The 27,009-nt window shown below is 45.0% G+C and overlaps 1 long non-coding RNA gene across 3 annotated transcripts; it reads left to right on the forward strand.

Annotated features, from left to right (window-relative positions):
* On the forward strand, positions 1-27,009 carry LOC308059435. 3 transcript variants are annotated; one of them, XR_013926237.1, is made up of 3 exons: positions 1-21,951; positions 22,310-22,423; positions 23,618-27,009. It is a non-coding gene; the product is annotated as an uncharacterized lncRNA (long non-coding RNA). The 3 variants fall into 3 exon arrangements; XR_013926238.1 differs by having other exon boundaries at positions 1-19,178; positions 21,855-21,951; positions 22,310-27,009; XR_013926236.1 differs by having other exon boundaries at positions 1-22,423.

Below are 27,009 nucleotides of genomic sequence, written 5' to 3' on the forward strand. Positions count from 1 at the left end.
CTGAGAATCGGCTCCCTCCTCCTCACCCTCCTCTGTTACATTCTCAAAGGGCAACAGCAGCAGCACAGTGAGCCGTGTCTCTTTGCAAGAGTTTGGAAATGAAAACAGTGGGCAAGGCTTCGATTTCCCTTGCTGTCCTCTGCGATGGACATTTGCAAAAGTGTCCTGATAAAAGGCCCTGGCATTCTGCAGAGCAGTGGTGCTGCGCCTGAGGGCTCAAACTTTGTGCTTTCAGGCTTTTAGTCATCAATAAACAGAGCGATTACACGCTCTTTCTGGATGTGCTCTCTCTTCTGCAGTGAAATTGTTTGTTGCCATGGATATCACTTTGTCTTGAGAGACACATAACCAAAATTGATTTAAACAGACCCTCGTGGGTCAATATTTCCATAGGAGTAAATGCATATCTTGAGGCTTCCTAGAACTATTTTACTTGTCCCTCATGCAAGGAGGATGAAGCACCCAGAGCTTCAGCTGGAGAGGTAATGGATGCCCTTGAACTGTAAGGAAAGCTGGAATATTTCGTAAATTATTTTGCCCAAACTCAGAAAGATAAAAGAACCTCTCCGATCTCAGCAGCTGAAAAGATCAGGTAGAAGTTTCTCTATTGTTTATTCTTGAAAATTTGAAACTACTTCTTCTTGCCAGTCCTAATTTTTTTTTACAAGTGCCTTTCAGTCTGGGGTTTCCAAGATGTGTTGTATTGCAGCTCATAAATGGACTTGTGTTCTGGTGAACAATAGTTGTTACTGTTTAATGCAGAGATTTGATAAAATTTGCTAATGACTGCTGCAGAAAATGGGCAGATCGAGTGGAGAGAAGTTTTCAGTTTCTACCCAGGAGCAAAACTCCCACTCCCTGGCTTATGAATTTCATTAGGTGGAACTAATTAAAGGGATGTTTCTTATTACCAAGATGAGAAGCAGTCCAAGAGGAGTCCAGGGAGGTTTGTACACTGCAGCACAATTGCTCTGCTTTTAAATGCTGCGAAAGCATTGCGTCCTATTTAATTTGACATTCCTTGTGTTTGTTTCTCTTCGTGACTCATAGCACAACACTGGCAGCAGGCCTAGGAAGTAGGTTATGGGATCTGGCGTGGGGACACTGGTGGATTGTATTCCAAGTGTTGTGCTTACATTGCACCACCAGCCATGAGAGCATCCAGCAAACTGTGTTCATACCGCCCAGTAAGCTGGTGGCTTCAAAAATCAGATTAACAGCTGCAGCAGCGGGCCAAGGCAGGCTTGACTTAGCATTTAATTTGCCACATCTATTAGCTTAGCTTCTTTAATATGGAAGGATTTTAGCACATGAATAAAAAAGCTCTGCAAAACACACACTTCTAGCTGTCACACTCTGTTTTTAAGCAATAGGTTGATCCCTTCCAGCCTCTTACCCGTCCCCTGACAGAGATGCTGTGCTGCAGTCATCAGACCTGCACAAAAATAGGGTGATCAAGTAAGTAATTGTTGACAGAAATTGCACGAGGGCTCTGATTTCACCCACTGATGGGAAATAAACACATTCATTTTCACACTGATGGGGACTTGATGGCATGGGGGGGTTATGGCGGGTGGCAGCAGCTCTGCCTCCGCTCTTCAGCTCTCGATCTCTCCAGCACAGTCCAAGAGCTCAGATCTTCGCTCCCTCTGGCTTAAGCTAATTAAAAGGCAAGGGCATCATGCTGCTCTTGTGGACTCCAAAGCCGAAAACAGTAGTGGTATGTCTTGGGAAAGACTGGGTAGTTTATCTAGCATTGCTGTTATTTTGGTCTTCTGCAGAATAAAAAACTCACAGCAAAACAAATCAAGTGTTTAGGAGGGTCCTTTGGCTTTGCATGGACATTTCATGACCAGTAAAGCCAGAAGGGCATAAAATGCAGGTGGATGCCAGGCTATGTCAAACCCTGCTTCCTTAACCCGGCCCCTCTCTGCAGAAGGACTAGAGTCAGGATTTAGGTTGTCTGTCTTCCTTTGCTGATTTCTTCTGATAGAAGACAGATGAATTCTTGCAGCTCAGTGGCAGAAAATGAGTAATATTTGGGGAAAGCACCATGAGAAGTGATCACTTGCCAGCAGAGGAAATAAAAGCATCGCTAAAAGATTCTTGTCTGTAGTGCTGACCATAACTGTGTTAGTGGGTTCTTGTGTCACTTAAAATGGTGTGTGCATTCTGCAACACAGATAACGAAAGGGTGGGTGTCTGCTTGTATGTGTTCTGGTGGATACAGAGCTAGGATCTCAACTAAATTAAATTTAGTTTAGATTTGTAAATTTATGGGGAACTTACAAAGTGGCAGGTCAAGGGCAAGGTGCAACATTTGCTCTGGCTTATGAAGATCTGAATACCAACAATAATTTTGAGTGATTCAGGAGTGATTTTTTAAAATATTAACCAGAATTCAGCTAAGCAGTGAAGCAAAAGATAAACTATTCCCTATTGCCTTTCTTGGGACTTGCTTTCTTAAGAAAAGAGTTTCTAAAAAGCAGGCTTGGCCTTCAGGATGACCATCGCAAGGTCAGCAGGAGCAGTACAAATCCAGCCCTTCTAGGGCTACAAAGGAACAGGAGTCTCCTTGTGAACCCAAGGCAGCGTGTGCCCACCTTCTCAGGCATTCCTGGAAATGCTTGCTTGCATTTTATTGTGCTCTCAGGCACTCAGGGAAAATTTCAGAGAGTACTTAATTTTCCCTGAACTGAAACCTCCCCTTTTTTATTTTTTGCAAGCTGTAGGTGTGAAACAGCAGTGTTATTTACTGTTGGTAAACTCTTGAAGCTCTTCTGTCCCCTTCCACAGTTAAAGACTCCTATTTTTATAGTTACACAGTGAAACATCCATCTCTGGGGCTGCATGAGTACCGGAATACATGGAAAAAGTGAAACTAAGCAGGCCCATTAATACATTACTTAGGTTTTTGTTTTTATGGTTATTTTGCAGCTTGGAAACAAAGAAGAAAGCCAGTGCCATACTGTCAGCCAGCTGGAGATGGGCCAAGACCTGGAGACACACACACACACCCCCACTCTCACACCGTCTCCTTCTTCTTTTAAATTTTTGACATTTTTTTTTTTTTCCCAGAGCTTCCTAAACAGCTGTCTGGCTTCCCTTTTGGAGAAGAGGAAATGGAAGAGGGGAGCCATGACCGAGGCTGTCGGAAGCGGTTGCAGACTAGCCGTTCCAAGCGCTTGCCGTTGCAGCGGGCTTTCTGCCCGGGCGATGCTAGGAAAAAGGTCCCACGAATGGTTTCATCTGGTGTCAGAGTGGCAGATCTTTCTTCTCTGGGGGAGAAATGATGGAAAACACATGATCATTGGAGACTTCCTCCAACTTTGTGTTTTTAAATATATTACACGTTTCGATGATAAGTGCAGTGAAAGGGCAAGCTTCTTGCAACTGTTTGGGTCGTAGAGCAGATTAAGCTTTATAAATGTTGTTACTTTGATTGTCAGATGGTCCAAATCAGTTTAGCGCTGGTAAAACATTGCATTACCCATGAAAAGCAACCTCTGTCTCCAGCCAGGGCTGTCAGCTCTTCAGTGCTCACTCTGATGTTCTCTGTAATAATGTGCTGTTCTCCAAGGCTGTAATTTGCTATGAAGAGAAACATTAGGTAGAGGTCTGATTTATCAATTACCCTGATAAAAATTATGTGGCTTCTCATGGTAGGTTATTATTACTTTTAGAATGAAATTTTGCCACATACTGAAATAATAAACACCATACAATGATGACTTCCTTTTTTTTTTTTTTTAACTTGTGCATATGAAATCAATTACTTTATCCAACTGAGAGGAATAACTTATCGTCTTTTTTACTCTTCCCTCCTCGTGCACTGCTTCTCCCACCAGGAAAGGTGGTATATCAGCAGGATGCACATTAAAAATGTAAGTGTACTTTTGTCTTGAAGTTTTAGCACAAGGTCAGAAATATCCAAATGGAATAACCTGCCTGTGGGGTTGACAACTGCAGCCTGTCAAAACATCAAGCCAAATCCAGTGTTGGTTACTTGACTATAAGAAACACATCTTGATGATAACTTTTCCTCCCCTGCTGAACAGTCTGTTTAAAAAGTATATCTGAAAGATCGATTAATGCCACGTACATAATTTTCCCCACATCAGCATTGAATGGCTACATGAGAAGAACAATAATTAGTATTCCTGCTTTCCTGAGCTATCCATCCGTACACAGTCTTGCTGTTCTGTCTTAATGCACACATCTGTATGTGCATGTAATTTCTGCATGAGAACAGTAACTATAATAGCTAAGCAGTAAGCTCGTAAGAAGCTCTGCCTCACCTGAAGGTATAATCCTTTATTTGTGACATCTCAACTCGTTACTACTGGAAAGGATTGTGGCTCCACGTGAGAAATGAGCAGGACCAGTGGAACCTATAAGAGGTGTTTTTCTTCCACACATTAAAATGTCTCTAAGACATATTTATTAAAAGAAAAAGAGGCACTTAGGTGAAGCTCTGCCCACAGGGATGCTCCCTAGTAAATTTGCGCTTGGTATGTCTGGCTTATGTCTGCCTCTGTCTTACTTGGTCCTTATTGCCAAGGAGAAATTGATAAGCTATACAAATTTTAACAAAAATCTGAAATGGCAAAAGGCACCCCATGCTTTAATCCTGTAGAAGTAACAATGATGAATGTCACTTGACATGCTTTTACTGGTATAATAAAAGAAAGTCTTCCCACTAAAACCCAAACCAGGTGAAACAGCAGAGACTCAAGATTTGACCTGGGTTTAGAGCTGGGCAGTTTTGCCCATCCCCTGCTGACCCCGACCGAGAGGCGCTGGCTTGCTCAGGGAAGGGGTGAGGTGACGTGTGTCTGGTGGCAGCGGGGCAATGCAACTCCCCATCCAGCTCTTCTGCATGATGCAAACCTACAGAACCTACACAGGACTGTACTGGTAATTCCTGATCGTCCTGGGAACCCTTGGAGTATCTTTTAGTTTTTCAGGAAAGTGCAGCCTGCTCCAGTGACCTGACCCCACTCACATCTCATATTATGCATACAGGCTTGACCTTGTGGCTTGACTCTGTCCTCAAATGTTTGTGCCTAAAGGGTTGGAATGTAATGCTATACCTCCCCATAGAAATAGGATAGGGGAAAATTTCTTGGAAACTGCTAGAACAAGGACCAAAAATAAAAGGCATCTGAGCAACAAGTGGAACCACATGGACAAGGCATTGCTCTTCTCTGTTTGCTTTTCTGGTTGGTGCTTTTCTGTTGTCCCTTTTCCTCTTCAGGACGTTTGTAGGAGGCTATAAATACACAGAGTCTGTGCAATTTCCACTATGGAAATGAGGGTTCCCATGCCCCTGTGCTTGGGATCGAGTGCCAAGGTGTGCACCAGGCATAGGTGCCGTGATGGGGGGCTCTGCTACTGGGCTGCTCTGGGATGCCTCTTCCAGCAGCTTAGGGAAGGGAAAAGAGAAACCTGAGGTTTTGAGGTTGGTACTGCTTATGTGGGCCAAGCGATGGGACTATATAAGGGCTGGGGACATTTGTCCTAATTCAGGGTTGTAACATACAGCTATTTTTCCTCTCTTCATCCCTGCCCTATCATGGAAATCCCAGTGTGCCTACAGCAGTGAGTGACTGGGGCAGAGACAGCTTGTTCTAAAACGTGCAGTGAAACATCGTTATGAGACCTGAATTACGCCAAAATACTCAATTCTGGGAAGGTTTCTGCCCAGAGACCCTCCCACATGGCTACGTGAAGAGCACACAAAAATTTGCCTGCGCCTGTTTTCCTGGGAAGACTACTTGTAGCTCTGAGCAAAACCACAAGATTAGGGATAAAATGCAACCTCTGCTGCTTTTCGTGGCCGGGTGCTGCAGCATTAGGTGGTTTGAATTACAGCGCTGGGACGTGGATGGCCTGCGCGGGCATGCCGGGGACGTGCCTCCCCACGGGTGCCATGGGGAAGGTGGTAAAGCACACCATGCTCTTTCCCTCCAAATGCTGAGGCCCCACATCTGTCTGGGGCTGGTGCACACTCATGAAATGAGTTTTACCACTCCAAGCTGACGCCAGAATATCCTCTCTGCTTTGTTTCTGGTTACTGAGCCCAGGGAGAAGCAAACCCAGCCAGAAGGGTGACCCAGCCCTCTGCCTGCTAACTCTGAGCCTGGAAGGTGGTACTAATGAGCAGGGGCTATGCCCAGGATGCTGTGACTTTTACAACACCTGTAAAGTCCTCTGAAGCTTGGGGGTGAGGACAGGGAGGTTTTGCTCCACGAATACCTCCTCAGCTCGGTGGAGCAGGCCAGGCAGTAAAAGAAGGCTAAATGAAAAATTATAGGGCGAATTTGACCTCATAATCACACAGAGATAATTTGTTGCTCAAACAGAGTCAGCTGAATATAAACAAGTCTACTATGTGCCTCATTAATTGGAGCTATTTTTCCAGCAAGCCCCACGGAAATATGAAGTGGCTTCACTCTGCAATTTGCGATACAGTTTGCTATTAAATCCATTCAGTTTAATTGTGGCAATGCATCTCATTCTGGAAGCTTTCACAGCCACCATGTAAAAATAGCAGAAGATGGCAGAAACCAATTCCCCAGCACAGATGTCCTCCTCCATTTGCTGTGTGCTGTTGGAACAGACAGGTGTGCTGGGTGAACCTAAGCTGCGAAGCACAATAATGCTAATAGCAGTGAGACACATTCTGGGACAAGTGGCTTTCCTCTACCAGTAGCACCACATGGGATAGGAAGTCACAGGTTCTGACAGTTACGGTGCCCTGTATGACCTTCATCCAACTTTGGCTTCCCATCTGTAGTCGCAGCGAATGGACCGATCCATCTGCACAGATTTAGTGCCTAATGTTGATTGTATCTGGTTGTTTAATGCACTAATCCCATGACCTCCCAAAGATGACATCATGCTGGGCTGCCATACAGCAAACACATCAGCCTCTTGTTGACTTTGGCCATATGGTGTCAGAGCAATGAAATAAAAACTTTTCTTATCTTGACATGCTGGGGCTTAAGACAGTAACTTAAAATATTTTTCCATAACTGGGGGTTTGAAGCCTTCTCTTTAAATGTACAGTTTATTTTAATCCATGTGCCTTATATTGGACAGAAACCTATGAGCGGTTAAAGGCCAAAGCTAATTAGCAGCCAGGTGGGCCTGCCCAGCCCAGAGATCTTTGTTCTGGTGACAGAATACTGCCGCTGCATCCCCAGCTGTAAAAGCCTGTTACTTTGCACAATCAAAGCAGACCTGTACACTACTGGAGTGATTTGGTTTGTTGGTCATACTGCATGGATCTGGACTCTCAGCAATCTGAATATGACCGAAAAGGGACCATCCGACCTTCTCAAAGAGCTCCGGTCTCAGTGCTGGCAGGTGGCATGTGGCCAACAGGGGTTAACAGGAATGTGTGTTTGGGAGTATGAAAATAGTTGTTAAATATTTAGGAGCATCTCTCTTTTCCCTTACGGTGATTACTAGTGGTGCACGGTCACCGTGCTGTGTGGAGGGCACCTGAAGCAGCTTCTGAATGTTAAGGAACCTGTGGCAGATGTTGAAGTTGTGGCTTCACTCACTGCAGTGAGGAGGACAGGTCTCATTCACAAGGGAAGCAACAGTGCAGAGATATCTGAGGGAGAAGGTGCCCAGAGGTCTTATCTGTATAAGCCAAGCACATGCACTGTTCAGTGACGATCTGTGAACTTTGTGACATTTGGCAGCGGAGAGCTTTGCCAGCCCTCCAAAGTCCAGCCTTGCCACAGTGGGATGGACGAGAAGTCTCTTGACCGAGACCTTCCGAGCGCTTTCCCTGCACACGTGAGCAGCCCATCCTGGAGAACGTCAGTGCAATTTCACAGTGCATATTTTTCAAGGACACGTACTGTGATGACATATGTCACCCACTGTCATCTGCGCCTGAAAAAATATGGCATTCAAGAGTAAACACTTGGCAGAAACAACAGCACAGGCTCAAATTTAGACAGGAATAATTTATGCTGTGCAGACCCTGGCTTGCTGGAAGGGGGCACGCACTCTGGAAGGCAGGGAAGGAAATGTGTTGCTAATTTTACTAGACAGCTTCTGCCTTCCCCTCCTTTTCATTTTGTAGTTGCCAGCCGCCCTGGTTGCTCTTAAAATAGAAACATCTGATGCCTTGTTTAACTTATTCTGGGGGCCTGCAGGGAGGAGGAGGAGAGGATAAATCCCCTCTCTGCACTGTGTCGGTTGGCCTCTTCCAGGAAGCCCTGCTGGGAGTTGCATCCCAGTTTGGCACCTGCCCCCAGCTTTACAACCCCTTCCCCGCTCTCCTTTTCCCGCCCCAACTTTGTGCCAGGTTGGGGACTTCCCTGTCATCATCCCACTGTCTCACATCCCTCTCCGACACCTCCTGGGCGTGCTGCTGTCAGAGGCGCGGAGCTGGTGGAAACCACCACATAAAGGGGGGGCTTCCCATGCCACATGGGCAGGGCACCTGCGCCAGCAGCAGGAGAGAAGCTCAAAATGGAAAACGGATATTTCAATGTGGCCGAGGCAGAGCTCTCCTTGCATTTCAATGAGCCTGTTATTGTTGCCTGCTTGCTTGCAGTTAATCTCCTCATGTGGTATTAGCTTCAAGGATGGCTCGGTCATGTTGCCGTGCTACTGAACACAGAGTTAGCTGTGAGGGAGGGCAGATTGTGCCTCCAAACATTTTGAGTGCTTCCCGATCCACATGTGATGACCTGTGTAGTGATTGGGGTTCTCCTTATTCCTCCCTTCCATGAGGGATCTCCTTTCTCCTGATTACGGATGAGAAACCCGGTTTGATCTTTGTTTTTCTGAAGGAAATACATAGAGAAAGCCTGCAGGAGGCTCCATGAGACATCCTCATGGGGCGGGGTTTTTTGGCTCCTCTCTCTGAGGAAGATGCAGACAACTCTTAGATGTGTGGAGCCTTCAGTGGTGAAGTGCTTGAGTGCTCTTCATGAGCCCAGAGCTGCAGCGTATCCCTCCCTGGAGGCAATGTACATACGGTTGAGCACAATGGAGGAGCTCCAGCCCATGGCACTGTAGCTAGGTACGTGCCACCTCCCTTGTCATCACACTGCATCTGCATCTGCCCCATCCTGTTTGTCCCAGGGACAACCGTGGGACAGTTCTCCAGAGAGGATGCCCTGCTCCATAGGTGACCTGGAGGCCGCTTTTTTTCAGAAGGTGTTGTAGTGCAGCCATGATGTCATTGGACTAAATTCCACCCAAGCCATGTCCTATATAATTTTCTAGTCCTTGTTACCCTGCCAGCTCAGAAGTTGTCCTGTCTTCTAAAATCCTCAATTACAAAGCAACGGGGAATGTAATGGAGCGCAGAAAATTCCAGTGAGAAATACATGCAGATGAAAAAAATAAGAAAACTTTCCTGGCAGAAATCCACCGAGCTTTGGAGACATAAAAAATTTATTTCCTTGATTTCTTTCTCTTTTTATTGTTTAACAAGCTGTTCCCAACCTCATGTTTGGTTACAAGCTGGAAAGTCTGGTCGGGCCCTGGGAATGCAGTCTCGTTGTGCACATTGCTTCTGTTTTTTCATGGCTTTGCAATGAGGGCAGAGGAACAGGAGACAAATACTAAAGTCCAGCCCCAGTTTTATTCCCACCACTCGGTAAAGGACAACCTCAGTTTTGCCAGAATTAAGCAGGATCTCTACAGTCTTGGGAATATTTGTGCATCGTGACCGAGACCTGTAAAGCACTTAGACATCCTAGAGCTGAAATGATCGAGAGGCTTCAAACTACTTAAAAACCAAAGTGATACTAGAATTTTCTATTTAGATAGATGTGACAATAACAGAAGCATGTGACAAGCCCATGCTAGCTCTGCTCCAGGACTGCAAACATAGTTTGGCCATCTGGCACCTGAGAATAGGAAGTTTAAATTGGATTTTAATAATACATTGCACCATCTGATACCGCGCTGACTCAAAGGAAACCCACTCTGCTTACACCTTGAAGATTGCAGCCTATGTTGAATCCCAAAGTGCAGAGGAAATCTGCTGTTTCTTTTCAAAAGGGTGTCAAGCACTTTGCTATTAAGAAAAAAGAAAAAAAAAGACAATAAAAGCAAATGACTTGGGTTTGTCATTTCTCTTTTACAAAGGAAGCGGCAATTAGATGACAGGTGTGTAAATTCCCCGGCAATACTGCTGAACACAAAACCCACACTGATTTGAGTCTGTTCTTAGAAATCCTTTACCAACCCATCTCCTAGAAGGAAATGATCACACTAAACCCATTATTTCCTCCTGAGCTCTGAAATTTTTTTCCCCTCATTTGTTTCTCCAGAGAAACCGAAAGGTTTGGAGATTGAAAACATAATGATGGCTCTTAAAAGAAATTGACTTTTAAAATTAGAGACTAACACAAGAGACAGGAGAGATAAATGATGGTAACTAGCAAAGTTTGCCACTCCCTCCAAGCTTTGTGGTTTTCCAGCTTGAAGCAGCTGTAAATCATTTCCACCTCTGACCTACGCAAAACATCATCTGTGGGTCACAGGGCAGCACGCATGGCTTGCACGGCTCCTTTTCTCCTTCCTGGTATTAGCCAGGTAAGGGCTTCAAGCCCTAAATAGCTGCGGTAAATTATTAATCGCATGTGCTCTTTAACTAGCTACCACATGGTTTTCACCTTCCGAACTGGAGCCAGCTTGATTTTTTTCTTCAGGGTGAAAAATACGTCTGGATGCAGCCATGTGGGTTTCTCTGCAGCTTTTACTATGTGTTTGCTAAAGAAGGCTAAAAAAAATTGCTCTGTCCATCTGTCCTCTGTCCTGTTGAAGCTTTAATGGTAAAGACCACAACGGTGGACATTATTTTGAGGTCTCACTGGGGCTCCCTGCAAGGGCAGGAGCCATGCCTGGCCACCACCATCTCCTGTGAGCTGCGATCCCCAAGCTGTGTTTGAAAGTGAGATGGACCTGGTGTGAAATCGCCACAAAATGTCTCTGTCTAACAGGAGGGATGGAGGTGGACAGGCTGTGAAACAAGGACTATGTTTTCTGAGTGCAGAGCGAGCTGCGGGTGACTATCCCCAATCCAGACATATGGCCAAGCCCACCTTCACTGGCTGGCAGACCTCGCCACTGGCTGTGTGCTGAGCAGTTGTGAAATGCAGTGATTAGCCACAGGGTTAAAACCTTCTGATGGCGAGAACCGCTGCACAAGAGGTCTGTAGCTGGGCTGGAGAGACATTACTCCTTGCTCCCTCCCTGCCCAGGCACTTCGACCCTACTCTGCACCATCACATTTGGCATCACCAAACTCGTGGTGCACTTGGTTTGTAAACAAAGCAGCCAGACTCCGAGCTGCCAGGCTGACATTCTTCCAGGGCAGTGAAATTAAAATTAGAGCTACTGCTTTGATGTTCCTTCTCTGGTTGTGCATCAGCTGCGCTGGCACAAACCCCTGAGCCGTAATGTGGACAGTGCACACAAATGGATGGAGGAGAGTGAAAATGAAGCTATCCCTGCTGCCTTTCATGTCACCTCTCAAAGTCCTTGACAGCCAATGCTGATCTGAAGTTAAGGATGGAGCACCTCCACCGCATTTTTTAAAGCTAGCATTCTGGTCCTCTCAAACCAGGAGCCTGGCTTCATGCCTGGGTTTCTCTGAAATGCTGCCTGTCCCAGGGCAAGCACCAGCTCTGCAGGGAGAGGGTCTGGTCTCTGGTCCATCTTCCATCTTCTGCACAAAGGCATCATGATTCCTGACAGATGTCTGCCCACCTGGTAGAGACCTTCAGCAATGGAGAAACCACAGCTTTCTCAGACAATCTTCTACAGTGCTTCCTTATGTTCAGTTTTAGAAAGCTGTCCATGCCCTAATGTCTAACTTCTCACTTCTACCATTAAATAATTCTGTTCTCCTCTGACCTCTCCCTGCTTGGTCTACCCATTATACAGTTTGCCTGAAGTACTGTTGCCCAAATTGAGCAGTTCAAGCCCACTGAGGGCTTTGAAAGAAGATCATTAAGCGGAGCAGAGTGGAATAATTTTGTGTTTTCACATCGGGACACTTGTGTTTATACATCCAGTACAAACTTTATATTTTTACAGCAACAAGGTTTGTTATCATTGAGTTATGCTCTGCCTGGGGTCCACTTTCCCCAAAGTCCTCCTGACCTGGTAATTCCCTGGTGTGATTTTCTGAAGTTTGCAGAACTTCATGTTTGACTAGTCAAAACCAAATCACACTGTTTTGCAGGGGATTTCTTAAAATAATTTTTTTTCATCTGTGCACTAACTTACATGCAACCTCTTCCAGCTTCACATCACTAGCAAATGTCCCTTCTTTTCTGTTCCCAGGTTGTTATTGAAAATGTGGAGCGCCATCAGACTTGGGCCAGAGCACACAGACTGCTGCCTGAATGTCCTTTCAGTCTGACTGTGAGGTGAGACTATGGCACTGAGGGTTCTCTTCAGCTATGATTTTCCAGCCACTCTGGCAACCATCTGAAATAATTTAATCTAGACTATACTTTCCCATCTTTGAAAAGTCAAGATATGTGACATTTACTGATTCTCCCACTATCTTGTTGTGAAAACAAATTTAGATTGGTCTGACATAACACAATTAGATCAGTTTGATGCATGCTGGCTGTTATCAATCTTTTTGTTTTCTTCCAAGCACTTAAAAAATTGTGTGTGAGTTGTTCCAGGAGGGTTCATGGAGGTGAAGCTGAGCAACGTGAAATACATGGAGCCAACCCAAATTCTGCCAGGTGTACCGTGCACAAAAATGTGGTTTAAGTCCCGAATATTTTTTGTATTTTCTGTGCGTTGCAGAATAATGGGTTCTTTCATATTTAATTAAAGCAATTATCTTTCCTATCCATGTAGAAATGTGCTGTGGAATAGGAGTGTTCAACAGGAAATGGTTGAGCAGCTCCGGAAGCTGGTGGCAAAGCTGAACTTGCCTCCTCCTCAGGCGAAACTAGCCCCTGACTCGCTCACTGCAGGGCTTCTGGGGGTGGCATGCTGAGAGGATGCCAGGCTTCTTCTTAGAAGTCAAACAGGGGGATGCTGGGTGCTGCAGGGCTTAAACAGAAACTGAAGCTTTTGCTTCGGTCTAATCAGGGTTTGGGTGTCCAGTGCCATGGTTCCGCATTCAAGCTCAGACCTTTGCTCACCTACCGTTCATGCAGTTGTCACGTCATTTCTAAAGGACTGCAGTTGTCCACAAAGAAGGAGGGTAGATCTGGGCCTCAAGAGAGAAAAAACCCTAGATGTCTGAACAATTATTGTAAATGGAGGATCCGTGGATGTTTTGGGGTGTGGGGACAAGGAGGAATGTCATAGCTGCCTCCAGCATAGCTGTGATGCACTGACAGGCTCTTAACCCCAACGGCTTGGTCTGGAAAAAAATGGTCTTGTAGGTACTATTTCCACTGTCTCCCTTATTGCTGATCTAAGGATGTGTTTCAGGTCCTTAAGCATGATTGATAGGAAATGCTCCGGACGAGTAATTCAATGAGCATGTTGCTCCTTTTACAGCACTCACAAACACCTGGTGTGTTTTGGCTCTTCATTCCTGATGTTTTCTCACACCAAGCCTAGGTGCTCTTACTCTTTTTTATCTTATTCTATGACATGCTGTGTTTATTCCTATATATTCTTCTCTGAAAATCCCTGCAACAATACCATGAAAGGGTCTGTGCAACTCCAGCCTCGACAGGTATGTTCAGCTGCTGCTGAAACTACCTAAGGCATCCAAAAATAAGTAAAACCACCAAGTTCCAGGGCAAATCTAGTTTCTTGGGATCTACTGCAGCCATGAAGGAGGAGGGCCTTGGCTGGAGCTGACCCCCAGCTTGTCCCAGACCCCTGCTTTCTGCCTGGTGTGGGATGCACCGAGCTCTGCCCCTTCCCACGCCTGCACAAGGGGAGCTGCCTCCCACAGTGGAACCCCAGTGGCTGGGCTTGCAGAGGAAGGTCTGTTTTCTGCCGTGCCAAATGCCAGGTTTAACAAGCCAGCCAATGTCCTTCTGGTATTTTGCCTCTGTGTAAGCCTTCTGGTTATAATCTGGGGGACGTGTAGAGATCACGCCTTAACTATGAAAACAGTTCTGTTCTCACGTCAGAGGCTCCAGCACACCAGCACATTCCCTTTGAGCTGCACTGGGTTGTATATAAAAAAAAAAAATTAAAAAAGGGCAAGTAAACCACAGTTTTGCTTCTGTTGTTGCTTAAGCTGCTCAATCTGATGCCAAGGAGTGGAGTGCTGAATTTTCAAACAGTGTTTCTGGGTAATCTTCCTTCTTCTTCCCACATCCTCAAGGAATGTCTGATTTTTACAATCACTGCATATGGGGTTTTCCTTACTCTGCTTTTTTTTTTTTTTTTTTTTTACTGTGTCAAATATTTCAGATCAGACCTATGCAAAAAGACTAAAGAATCTGACTGTATTCAGCCCAAAGTGATTATTATTACTATGGGATAATTTGACTAATGGAAGTTTAACTGTATTTCAGGGAAACTTATGCCATTGTGGTGCATTACTTTTGTACCTCATGGCTTGTGCTATTAAAGGATTGCAGCCGATACAGAGTGATGTGGGAGGATGCCAACTGGATTCAGAGTATTTAATCAGATTACTCTGGCTTTGGAATCTTTTCATTGGTTAGTTATAAATTGTCTATTAATTTTAGGATGTTTCTGCTCACTTTTGAGGGCTCTAATAGCATTAGCTTCAACTCTCAGTCATTATTTGAGAAGGAGGAGATATTTCACATTCATGTTCATGTTCTTATTGTGCTTTCCTCTAGTAATTTTGTTCTGAAGTTTCAGCTTGTGTAATTTTGGGGTGGGTGTTGAACACCTTTGGAAAGCATATGAGAGCAGACCATTTTAAAGGCTGTTGTCCATATATTCAAAATCACCCGATTTGAAAGACTCAGCTCCGTTTTCATTTTCAGTCCTTTGTACAGCTTTTAGATTTTGAAGTTTCTTGTTGGAATAAAAAGCATGCAGGTACAAAAGTCTGTAAAATATCAGCTACAAATTCAGTTTCTCCCCTGCCACTGATACACCGGGGTGGAAGGAAACTGCTATTGGGCAGGTAACACTTGGGTGAAAGAAAAAAAGTGCCTGCTAATGCTGGGTACCACAAGCAGAAACAGGAATGGCTGAATGATGCTTAAGAGAAGCCCAACTGAGTTCATGTTGCTGGAAAAAAAATGCCTACCAGAAAGGACATCAGATAACAGAGTACTTTGCCTAGCGAGGTAATTACGATTCAAACAGTAGATGTATTCAAGGCAAGATGAGATAAACTCTCCTGAAGTAGGCGCAGGCAGCATGGCAGCACAGGGGGAAGGCAAGGGCCCCTTCCCCACCACTCCTCCATCGCCCTCAGCCTCTCCTGTTGTGGGGGGACGCAGGCAGGAGGCTGGCGGGGTACAGACAGTGGGTCCAGCTGCATTTCACAAGAAGGAGCCAGGACCAAGTTAATCACCTAATAAAAACAAAATCAACAAAGTTTTGGACACAGGAAAGTCAGATACACCAAATAAGGATGGTCAGGGCCAATTGCCAAGGGTTTGAGATTTATCTGAGCCTGTTTGCTCACTTCTTATCTATTAGGGGTGTATCTGGTGCCTGTGCTGGTGCCAGTCCTGGCTGGTTTTTTTTTCAGCTTCTCATTACAGAAAAAAAGGAAACTTCTGCTGTGTTTAAAGAGCAGGGGTGGGAAGAAAACCCCACTGACGGCATATGCCTTATGACAGCACTAGCACATTCATTGTGAAAGTGATGGGCAACTAATGAAGTCAGTGCAGGAAAAATCCCAAACTGTGTTTGGTTTTCTTTTCTCTCAAAAGCTGTGGCCTGAGAAGGGGCTGCAGAAACAATCACAGCCTGTGAAATCAGGGCAGTATTTAAAAAAAAAAGGGGGGGGGGGGGAGGGGGGCGCGGGAAGGAGGATATGTAAGCAGTGCCAGCTGGATGTGAAATCAATCTGGCATTTCAAAATAATGAAAATATTTCTTTCCCATTCATTTGGTCTGGTATGTAACGTCAGCGCTCCTGCCACATCATCATTCAGAGTTAGCATGCTGGAAAGGAGACACCAGCAGAGACCCAGTTGCTGCTCAGCCCCCCAGAACAGGACACTATTGTGGGACAGTGCCACAGATACAGCACACTGGGAAGGATGCCTCTAGCAGCAAGTACTCAAGCAGGAGCATTCCCCAAATCCAGGCAGCAGGTGAAGGGGGGATCCTCAGAAAAAAATAATAATTATATTTTGCCATTTGCAGGAGCAGCTGCAGCCAAGATGAAAGGGAGCTGATGACAATGGCACAACCTTTCCTATGTAAAATCTTGCGTTGAGTTGGGCATCATTCAATCTAACCTCCATTTGGTTAGGCATTTCAAGTTTGAGCTGCCCATGCACACAAGATGCAAAAAATCTTTCTAAAATGTATGGCACAACCTTGAGTTGTTGGATGGTTTAGGCACCCCAGTTTCACCAGGAGGAATGAACAACTTCAGTCTTCTTTAGCGTGACCCGCATTTCCAGCCACCTCTCTCTTTCAGAGTCATGCTACCACCGGTAAGTGCTGTCAAAGCAATGAGGAAAAGTGACTTTCACTTCTCTGCATTTTGGACACACACACCTGTCCCCTTTTCTTCACCCCAAGTTGGGAGCTGTGGAGTCAAAGAGCCATTTTAATGAATGAAGCACCTTGCTGAGCAAGCAAATCCCAGGCCAGGAAGTGCTGAACAGGGAGGTACATTTCGCACTTTGTTTTAATGACTGCTCAGGGGCTGCTCTGTGATTAAGATGAGCCAGGGATGCTGGAGTGCCCCTCCGTCTGGGGGAGCACGGCAGCACAGAGGTGCAAGCAGCTCCTGTGCTGGGATGGGTGCCACAGAGCTGTTCAGGAGGAGGTGGCACCTCTCCACCTGGGGAAGTGCCATGTGCTCAGCCATGGGGACACCCACTTCTGCCCCTGGTCTGCATTCAGCACTGCTCTTCCTAAAGCAAGATGCACCAAAGGCAGGGTGTCACTTTAATGAACTGGATGGACTTCGCAAGGGAAGGCTCCGGACCTACTTGGACAAGCGACAGAGTGACACTGGGCAGGAAGAGGAACCAAAAACAAATTGGGAAAAGAAAAGAGGTATCTGTGGGTTGATATAAAGAGGAAGTTGCTGTAAATCAAGTCGAGTGAGACCCTTCAAAGACAGCGAGCAGTTAGTTAGGTCCTTTCCACAGCATACGCAGAAAGCAGACAAAAGGTGAGTAAGGAGGAAGTAAGGGAAGAGGCAAGTACAAGAGATGTTTAGATAGTGCACCAAGCTAAAAAAACCACCATAATTCACTTTTCTATAAGCAGATGTTAAATACTTGGTGTAAAACCAGGGAAGCTGTTTGCAATTAAGGCATGACAATTCAAGGGGCCACACCATGGGTAAAAACAAAGCAGTGTGGTCAATGCACTTTGCCGCATAGACGAGATCATCTCCGTCCCAGGACCGCTAAAGACTCATTCATCAGGTGGCATGAAATCATTAATACAACAGTAACTGCTTTTTCTGTAAACCTACTCAGCTAGAGGTGCTGACCCAGATTTTAAAAATGGGAAATTATTCCTAGCCAGTTGACCACTGGTTTTGATGTTAGGAAAGGCCTAGAACAAAATCTGAAGGACAAATAAAAATTAGAGGGGTGTTCGTGGCAAAAAAGGAGACACCTGTGAAATTCAGACTAGGTTTAGCAGGAGTAGCTCAAGCCAGCCTAATCTGATAGACAACAGACAGATGGGTAGATAACTGATAGATAATTGATTTTCTGGGCATGAAAGATTAAGTAGATCTAATACAGCTGAATTTCAACAGATGACTTCGATACAGAGGAACCTGGAAAATTATCAGGGAAGCTAATGAAATGGGCATTAATGTAAGAATTGTGAGATGGGTGAAGGTTTGGCTTACGGTGAGAAAGCACTCAAGTACTTTAGCGGAGCATCAGGCCAGAGGGAACTTGCCAGTGGCATTCCTTACAGACAGGTCTTGAGGGTTTTTTTCTTAAATGCTTGCACGTCTGGTCTTGGCACAGACAAATGGGAGCATACTGGTGAACGCTGCTTTAATGTGCTGTCACTACACAATAGGATCAGGGCAGTTTTGGGGAAGAACTGGTTGAGTTTGAGGAGTGGGGCAATATGTGTGAGATGAGATGGGGTAACACGGAACTGCAAAGTGATGCACAAAGGAAATTTTGTGCTACACTCTGGGAAATTTGTTCATTAAAAGTCATCTGGTCTGGGGAGACCTGAGCACTAGCCTCAATTATAGATGACTATAGAGAACCAGCGTGGGGCGGCTATGAAAAATCCAAAGCAGTCCCAATAAGTGCAAAAAGCTAGTATAGAGGAGGGATATACTGAGCCCTAATGAAGGCGCTGGCAAGCCCTGACTTATACAACTCCAATTACTCATTTTCAAGAGAGAGAAATTTTACTGAAATTAAGTGCAGATGAAGATATAAAACTGGGCTAAGGGGTAAAAAAAGACCTAACTGATAAAAGGTGAATAAAACCTTCGGCTTGCTTTCATCAGCAAAATTGAGGCTGAGAGGAGCTATGGTTGCCATCTATCAAAATAATGCAGGTAACCCCAAAGGACGGGCACAAACTATTTAAACTGGTGAGATAGTTGACACAAAAGAAATGGGTCTGAACTGTCTGCTGTTAGCTAAGGCTGGAAACTAGAAGATGTCTCTGGCTTGAGAGCAGTGAGGCTCTGGGACAGCCTTCAGAGGCAAATGCCCAGCTGGCATGAAGACAGAGTTTGAGGAGGGTGAGAAAGAGCTGTAAGCAAGGGGGCAAGACTTGGGGTTATATGAATGTAATTCCCACCCTATCTTCTGTTTGAGTAGCCAGTAATCCCTTGATGAGCTTCACAGCAGACTCTGTTTGCTCTGTGCTGTATCAATGTTTATCTCATTCACAGCAGAAAAAGCAAACCGAGGAAATGGGAATTTCACTCCGAGGAGAAATGCCACGGTGCCCTCACTCGTGAGCTTTGGGGGGCAGATTTGCCTCCGGGTTTCAGCAGACTATTCTTCAGCCATTTTCCATTCATCGTTGGGAACAAGAGCTAAATAACTCCTAGCCTGTTTCATAACGGAGAAACTAGCCTAAGAGGTAAGACACTTCCTTTCTTTGCTTGAAACATCATGAACTTTCAAGCTTGGCAAGGCTCTTTTGAGTTGATCTAATAATAAACCCAAACCTTCCATCACACAAAAGCAATGAGTCTGAACTTGCCTGAACTTGCCTTGGGGAGCTGAGATCCAAAGCTCTGTCATTCCCTCAAAAGCCATTCTCCTCTTTGCAAGGACAGGATGTTGTTGTAACAAGGCATCCTTGCTGTTTGCTCAGCCTCCCCTCCTCGTGATGAAATCCCTCTATAGCGACTCTGGAGGTCCTCCTTCAGCTCTGGTTTTGGGCATACAAAGTACTGCCCAACTAATCCCCGTTCTTTTCTATGAGTGATTTATGGAGGCTCGAGGGACATTAAGACTCAGCACATTCTCTGTTTTCCAAATGTTGGTGCAACGAGAGTGGTACTTTTTCTGCCAGTGGGAACCTGAAAGACCTGATGGGCTTTTCTGGCAAGACTCGGTGTCAGTGAAAGGGGCGCCAAGCCGCCTGTGGAGCAAGAGGAAGCACAAATGTGCATTTCCTTTGACTTCCACTGGGAACGACAGAAAAAATATTTTGACTTGATTTTACAGTTCAATTTCTCGTCAGCACAATGTGAGTGGCCAGTGATCAGAAATGCCCTTGCTTAATTTGCATCAGTTCCCGTTCAGTTATTAGGCACAACTGACATTAGAAGAACAAAAAAACAACCACCGCATTCAACTCGCGTTGAAGAGCAAGTGAAATACTTCTTTTCTCATCAATTTTTTCTTGCTGTACCAGTTCCTTTCTGAAAAGAGAATGGCCTTCTGTCATCATGGAGTATTTATTCTGGGAGGGAGGAGGGGAGTCTGCAATGTTTATTCTAGGTATCTAAATTTAAACTAACTTAAGCACATAATCTCCCTAGGCTGCCTATAAAAACCAATGGAAAGGGAAGGGCTCCTCTAGTGAGCAGTTCAAAGGCTCTTGGTTAAGTGAGCAGTATTTTATTACCATGCCATGCAATAGAACAGGTGTTTAGGGTTATATTTTCTTTTACCTTCGCGCATGCACCTGTTCTTCAGGGTGATGTGAACAGCACAAGTTCTCTGTGTATCTGGATTTGTTACCCACCATCTTCCTATATTTCATTATGCAAATCACTTGAGCATTAATTATGCAAACTTACAAGAGCACAAGGGAACGAGTTAGGTGACTTTCTTCCCCCTGTATAAAAACAAACGGCCTACTCTGATGCTGAGTTTGAAGCTCAGACTTTTTAACCTCCGCAGGAATGGAGATGGCTGGTGGAAACCCATCCCTTATATTTGGAGCTGGAAATTGAATTTGGACTCATATGGGCCTGATGCAAACCTCATGGATGTTGGGAAGCCCATGATTTAGGAACAGTTACACTAAATTCTTTCCAAATCCACTCTGCCCATCATCCTATTTGCAGTGGGGACCACCAGCAGATGCTTTTGGTGAATGCTGAAATGGGTTTGTAATAGGCAGGCTGTGACACTTGGTCACATCCTAATCCTCTGCAGACAGAAGCTGGCTGAAGTCAGGTCTGATGCATGGATGTTAGTTTCCCTTCTACATGTTATCTTAGCATTAGCTATTAACATATACAGGTTTTCTTGCTGCCCATATAAGGAGCAATATGCTGCCCATCTCGCCTTTAGAGAAGCAGTGTTCTTACAAGAAAATCAAGGGGAAAAGGTTTAGATGAGGTTACTGAAAGTACTCAGAGGGCAGTTACCTGGTAAAAACTGTCAAATTGGAAAGACTTATTGAGCTGGATCCCTAGGGATATGGCCTGAGTTCAGGACTATTCAGTATTTTCATTAATAATTTGGATGAAAGGGTAGAAAGCCACTTCGTTAGAGTTTCAGCTAAGAGTAAGAGACACTAGGGAGGAGAGGATTAGTGCTCAAGAGATCTCAGTAATTAGAGGAATGGTCTGGAAATAAACAGGATGCAATTTAGTGAAGACAAGCGCAAATCTGCACCTACGCTGAAATAATCAGCTTCACAGGCACACGGTGGGAGAGAACAGCCAGGTAGCAGCTCTGCCATGAGGGAGCTGGAGGTTATGATGGAGCAATGACTCAGCTGTGGAAGGAAGAGACATTGGGCTGGGTTGGACAGATGGGGATGTCGCATGTTAGGCACGGAGGGATAAGCCCTGCAGCTACATCACCGGGACTGGTTTCTGGCATTACACCTTGGGAAAGACGTGGCCGCGGTCCCAAGGAGAGCAAGGAGCAGAGAGCCTATAAAGCAGTGCCTGTGAGGGGAGAGAAAACATTTGTATTTAGCCTGGGGAGGGCAAGGCTGAAAGGAGACACAATAGCAATCTTCAAGTGCAGTTAGACTGCCAAAAAGAGGAAGGTGGTGAACTATTTTGTGTCCAGAAATTATCCTCTGTGGTTTAACCATGATTTTCTGTGGTTAGAAAAAAAGAGAAAGGGAGAGAGAAATTGAGATGGTAGATAAGTTGACTTTGCTGCTTTACTTATGAAGTGCCTTGGGGCACAAAGCACATGATCAAACATAGCTGAGTTACTGCAGCTTAATGAGTTATTGCCTGTTGGCTGAACCATACTAATTAACCATGTGTGTGCTCTTAGCCTGCCTCAATTGCCAGATGAAACGGGCTCACTTAAACACTTGTGTTTTACTTTGCAGACGAGGCAGGCTGAAAACTCACATAAGATCAGTGATTACAGCTCAACCGACGAAGGATGACTTCTAAGGGATGGAAACGTGTCCTTAGTGCTCAATGGTAATGCTGGCACTGTTATATCTAAGAATAATAAAAGGAATTTGACAAGATAGGAGAAGCAGAAAACAGACCGAAATATATAAAATATGTTAATTCACAGATTTACGTCAGTAGGAAAGTGGCTCCCTACGAGTGTATTGGAAATGTAGTAACACTGAGTTTTATAAAAGATATCAGTGGCTTTTGTTTGGGAAGGCTTGTAATACAGTAGTTTAAAAAACATAGTATTAAGAACACGACAGAGCACTGCACAGCTTTTTCTTGCAACTGCACATGCACTTGCTTTAAGTCTCTCTGTTTTTTTAGTGTTTTCCAGTAGATCATTCTTTTTGACTCATATCCTCATGTTCCGCTCCAGCTGTTGCTCTTAACCATTGGCAGTGGCTGTTGTACTGTTCCCCTTTCGATGAGCCACCTTCTTCCTTTTACTGTGACGAGTTGTAGCTGCTGGAGTGGAGCTTTCCTGGTGTTGGTAAGTGTTGAGTGCTCCGGCTTTCTTCTGATGTCCCTTCATTGCTTCCTTCCTCCCTCCCTTCCTTCCCTCCTCTCTCCCTTCTTCTCTTCCTTCCTTCCTTTTTTCCCTCGTTACTTCCTCTTTTTTCTCCCTTTTCGGTTGTTTTTCCACTGTTACCACCAGTTTCAATTATGCTGCTAAGGATGGACATTTGGATGTTGCAATCTCAGGGAAGTTTTTTGTTTGCAGCTGTATTTCTGTCTGGATGCTATGTGTTGTCCCTTTTTAAAGCAACTTTTTTGCTTATGGCATGCCATTTAGTGAAGCAGTAGACTTGGCAAATTTGCTTAGCAGACATAGTTGTGAAGTGCTGCATGAAATGGAAGCAGACTTCTACTTTGTTAGTTTGTTGCTGTGTTACAGAGTCACATAAGTTAGCCTGCAGTGGACCTCAGGAAATTACCTTGTTCTTTTCTGTCTCAGGACAGGATCAAATCCATCACCACCCTTTCTGAGTGATGTTTGTCTAAGCTGTTTTTGAAACCCTGCAGTGATGCAAACTCCAGTCCCCCTAGACAACTTTTCCCCGTACTTTCCTATCTTCAGCTGCTTCATCTGATCCAAAATACATAGCTGATGACAAGATCTTACACACAGTTCAGCTTAAACCAGCCAAACGGCATTCATTTGCTGCTGTGACCCTTCCAATTTTCTGTAGGAATGAGAAATGCTAGAAATCTTCATTGACGTTATTTGTTAGCATAAATGTTTTGTAATTGATTTAGTGTAAAGGTGATTGTTTTCCCTTCAGGACACAGATTTTTTGCATTGAGGGAGAAACTACAACATATTGGGAGCTATAATGCTACAGTAGTAATATATAGACTGCATTTCTCAAGTGCCTGTGACATGGAAACAGGTTTTCATAGCAGTGTTTTATATATGTGGAAGGAGGTGCTATTCTATACCTGTTTGGTGTTAGGCTTCCTTGCTTTCCCAGATATATGCTTTAGACTGAGGATGTGTGATTTAGTTGGAGTTGAAATTCAGTCTGGGTCTGGGGAGTTTGTCTACTGCAGCATGGAAACAATTAACATCTGCGTGAAGTTCATATCCAGATGTGGATCTGCAGTGGGGGAAAGTCTGTGGATGATTAGAGCTGGGGTTTGTCTTATCTCTATATTTAACGTGAAAAATTTTATCTTAAAACAGCACTGTCGCAGAGTCCTTCCAGTACTGCTAATCCCCTCCGGTATTAGCAAGGAAATATCAGACAGCTACTCCATGGAGATGTGAAGTGAAACCATCATACAAGAACAACATGGGAACTGCTGAGCAGACTGTATTTCCAGTTATCTGAGAACAACTGTACATCTACAAGTAGCTGAAAATTGTGATGCTACTATGATTCTGTCACGTCCTTCAGCAGACCCATTTTGTACGGCCAGACCCTAGTACAGACAGACAGACAGATTAAAGAACAAACAAAAAATTTTCTCCCCCTGCATGCAGAAGGAACTGGACGCAGCTTGAAAGTGACGGGCAACGCTGGAAAAATGGTGATTGAACTAGGAGGCCATCTTAAAACAGATGAGAGAAAGCCTGTTTCTCACACAATGAGTAGCAAACTTAGGTGATTCATTCCTGCAGAAGGCTATGGGTACAGGTGCTACCAGATAGTTGAAGAAGCAGTTAGATAAATTCGTGATCAACAGGTCCATAAAGAGACTCTAAAAAGAATAAGTAGGGCTGTACTCAAGAAACTCCCTACTCAGCCTGTCCTACCACCATCGAGAGAGGCAGGATATGGGGTGAGGTGGGCCATCGGTCTTACCCCAGTAGCACATGTCTGATATTCTTATGAACAACATCTCCTCCCCATCCCATTTGCCCTGCTCGTGACTCCAGAGCCAAACCTACCTATCACAGCGGTAAAAAAAGATTCTTTTCTGGCCTTGCAATAGCCTACAAAGCTGGAGCTAGCCCATGGGGAAATGGCTAATCGGGATAATATCCTTGGCATAAGGGATAATAGATCTGGATCTAGGTTAAGGGTACTTAGATCTACTAGCATCATTGTCCAACAGCAGTTGTAGAGAAAGGTTGGTGATAGCAAAACACAGTCTGGGAACACCTAGCTATTCCTCAAAACGTGCCGGCGTTTGCATCTGGATTCCTCATTCGCTGCTCCAGGAGAGGAGAGGAGGGACAGACAATCGGACACACAGCTTGTCTATTTTTGCTTTCACTATATTTGGTGAGGATTGGAAATGTAATGTCTTTTCCAGAGGTCACAGCATCAAATAATTCTCGGTAGTGTTACAAATAAGGTTTCAGGTCTGTGAGGGATTTATGGACAAGAGTGAAAGACCCTTGAAACTGATATCAATAATTCTGCTGCCCAAGCTGAAGGCATATCTCCAACAGCTGTCAGGGGCTGTGGGTTTTTATACCCCTTTAGCCGCAAGGAGGCAAGACCATCATAATTAGCTGCTAATTGAGAAGCCTGCATCTGAAAAGCACAATTTCAGAGAACAAAGAGCCAGAGAGACCCATTTCCAGGGCTAATTAGAATTAATTCATAGCTATAAGTAGAAGGGCTCCCACAGTCCTGGGACTCTCTTGGCCTCTCCTGAAACACCAGTCTAAACATGCGCATACCAATCATAGAAGGCTCAGCGTGACTTGTGCGGCTCTTGTGCAATACAGAAATAGCACTACTTGTTAAAAAAGAGTCTGATTTTCATTTTTTTGCAGCCCTGGGCTATGTCTCCCTTCTGCAGCTGCTGGTACCTGCACTCAGGTATGAAGCCTCCTGCCTTCACTGCCTCTGGGGGTATCATGGCGTTCGTCTGTGTGGGGACGCCAGGACCACAGTCCTCACTCAGGCTTGCAGCGAGCACCCAAGTGGCTTTGCTACCTGCCCTTCCCTCCTTTTGTGAATGTGTGTACTAAAAAACAAAGGGACAGCTTCTACTACTGCAAGAACAGAGCTTTTAGAGAAAAAAAGGTCTGCAAAACCAGGCCACACTGCCTGTTGCACCCTTGGGAAGACGGCTCAGGCAGGACTGACTTCGGGCACCTCCAGGAGCTGCTGCAGTCCGTTTCGTTTTCCCCTAACAGGACCACAGCAGCTGTTTTCCTACCAGAAATGGGGCTCCACCAGAGCCCCCAGTAGCCCTTCAGGCAGTGAGGACACAGGCTGCGACTTTCAGTCGTCATGGGGTCCCTTAAAATCCTTCAAGAACTGATTTTATTCTTTAAGGCCTGAAGTTAAAAAAAAAAAAAAAAAAAAATCTGTACAGTGAACACCTGAGTCACAAGTCAACCTACAATATTCACATTTTATTTGAGATCACCATGTCTATCATCTTTGTGTTTAGGCAACAGCTCACCGGTCCCAGCACCTCTCATTGCTTGAGGACTGAGTCATTGCAAGTCCAGCAAGTAAATGACCCAGACTGTTCCCTTAGGACAGCCAACATTTTCAAAATGCTTCCTTTTTTGGTTGTCCAATATAAGGTGCTTCTAAAATGAGCTTGACTTTTTTCAGAAGATGTTGAACTCATATCTTTGGAAGACTGCAATTACTTCGAGTTGCTTCAAGCTAAGGACCCAAAAAAGAGCAAGATGATAATTGATTTTGAGAAATGCAGGATAACACATTCTCATTAGTGATGATCTTGTTATAGAGGAGGTGGCCTGCTGAATTCTGCTGTGCTGGCCTCCCTGTGTAAGGATGTCTAACAAACCTTAGAAACTTCACAGTTTAATTGTGAGTGTCGGAAGCTGATGCTCCTAAAGCTTAATTTGCAGGAAAGAGGAGTCTGTACTGCTCAGTAGTTGTGAGGTGCCTCATTTATGGCTCCAAATATAGATGCATAGCTTTAGATACCCACAATTGAAAAATATGGTGTGACACCTCTGTGTCACACGTGCTGGGGCACATGCAACCACCTCATTGCTGAGGTGGAGAGACTCTGAGCTCCTTAAGTACTTTTAGATTTCCTGTTGAAGGAAACTGATTTTCTATAAAAAGGTTTTCCAAAGGATTTTCTGCCCACAGGTACTCATCTGGACTATTAAATTGCAAGAACAATCTTTCAATTCTTTTCTGTGTGGCTTAGGCATGTCCTCTTTTCTGTGCAGTGTATCCTGTGTGTTATTACACAGTTCCCGTTTGCTCGTTCTGGTGAGGGACGGTATCTGCTGCTGTCATAAATGGGGCCAACTGCCTCACCTTGGCTTCGCAGCCCACTGCTGGGAGGGGATCCAGCTGCTGTGATCTGTGCCTGCACTAAGGCTTCAGCTGGAACTGAACCCAGCCATAACCCCTCTGCTCCTCCTCCCCTGCTTCCAGGGCCCCAAGTCCCCTTCCGCACAGCAGCTTCAGCTTCAGAGCTGGGACTTCACATTTCCATCTGACCCAGAGGACCAGACCTGCCTCCTCAAAATCCCCCCATGGCTTAGAGCCATGCTTTGCTAGGAGCCCACTAAAGGTTTACGGATATCTTGAGTCTTCAGGTGCCGTGTGCTAGGTAAAAGCAACTCGACAGGCAGAGAGCTGGTTTGTGCCGGGTTGCCAAACACAGTCATGCTCCTCC

This window comes from Falco punctatus (genome assembly GCF_963210335.1).
Source record: "Falco punctatus genome assembly, chromosome: 2".
Lineage (NCBI taxonomy): Eukaryota > Metazoa > Chordata > Aves > Falconiformes > Falconidae > Falco > Falco punctatus.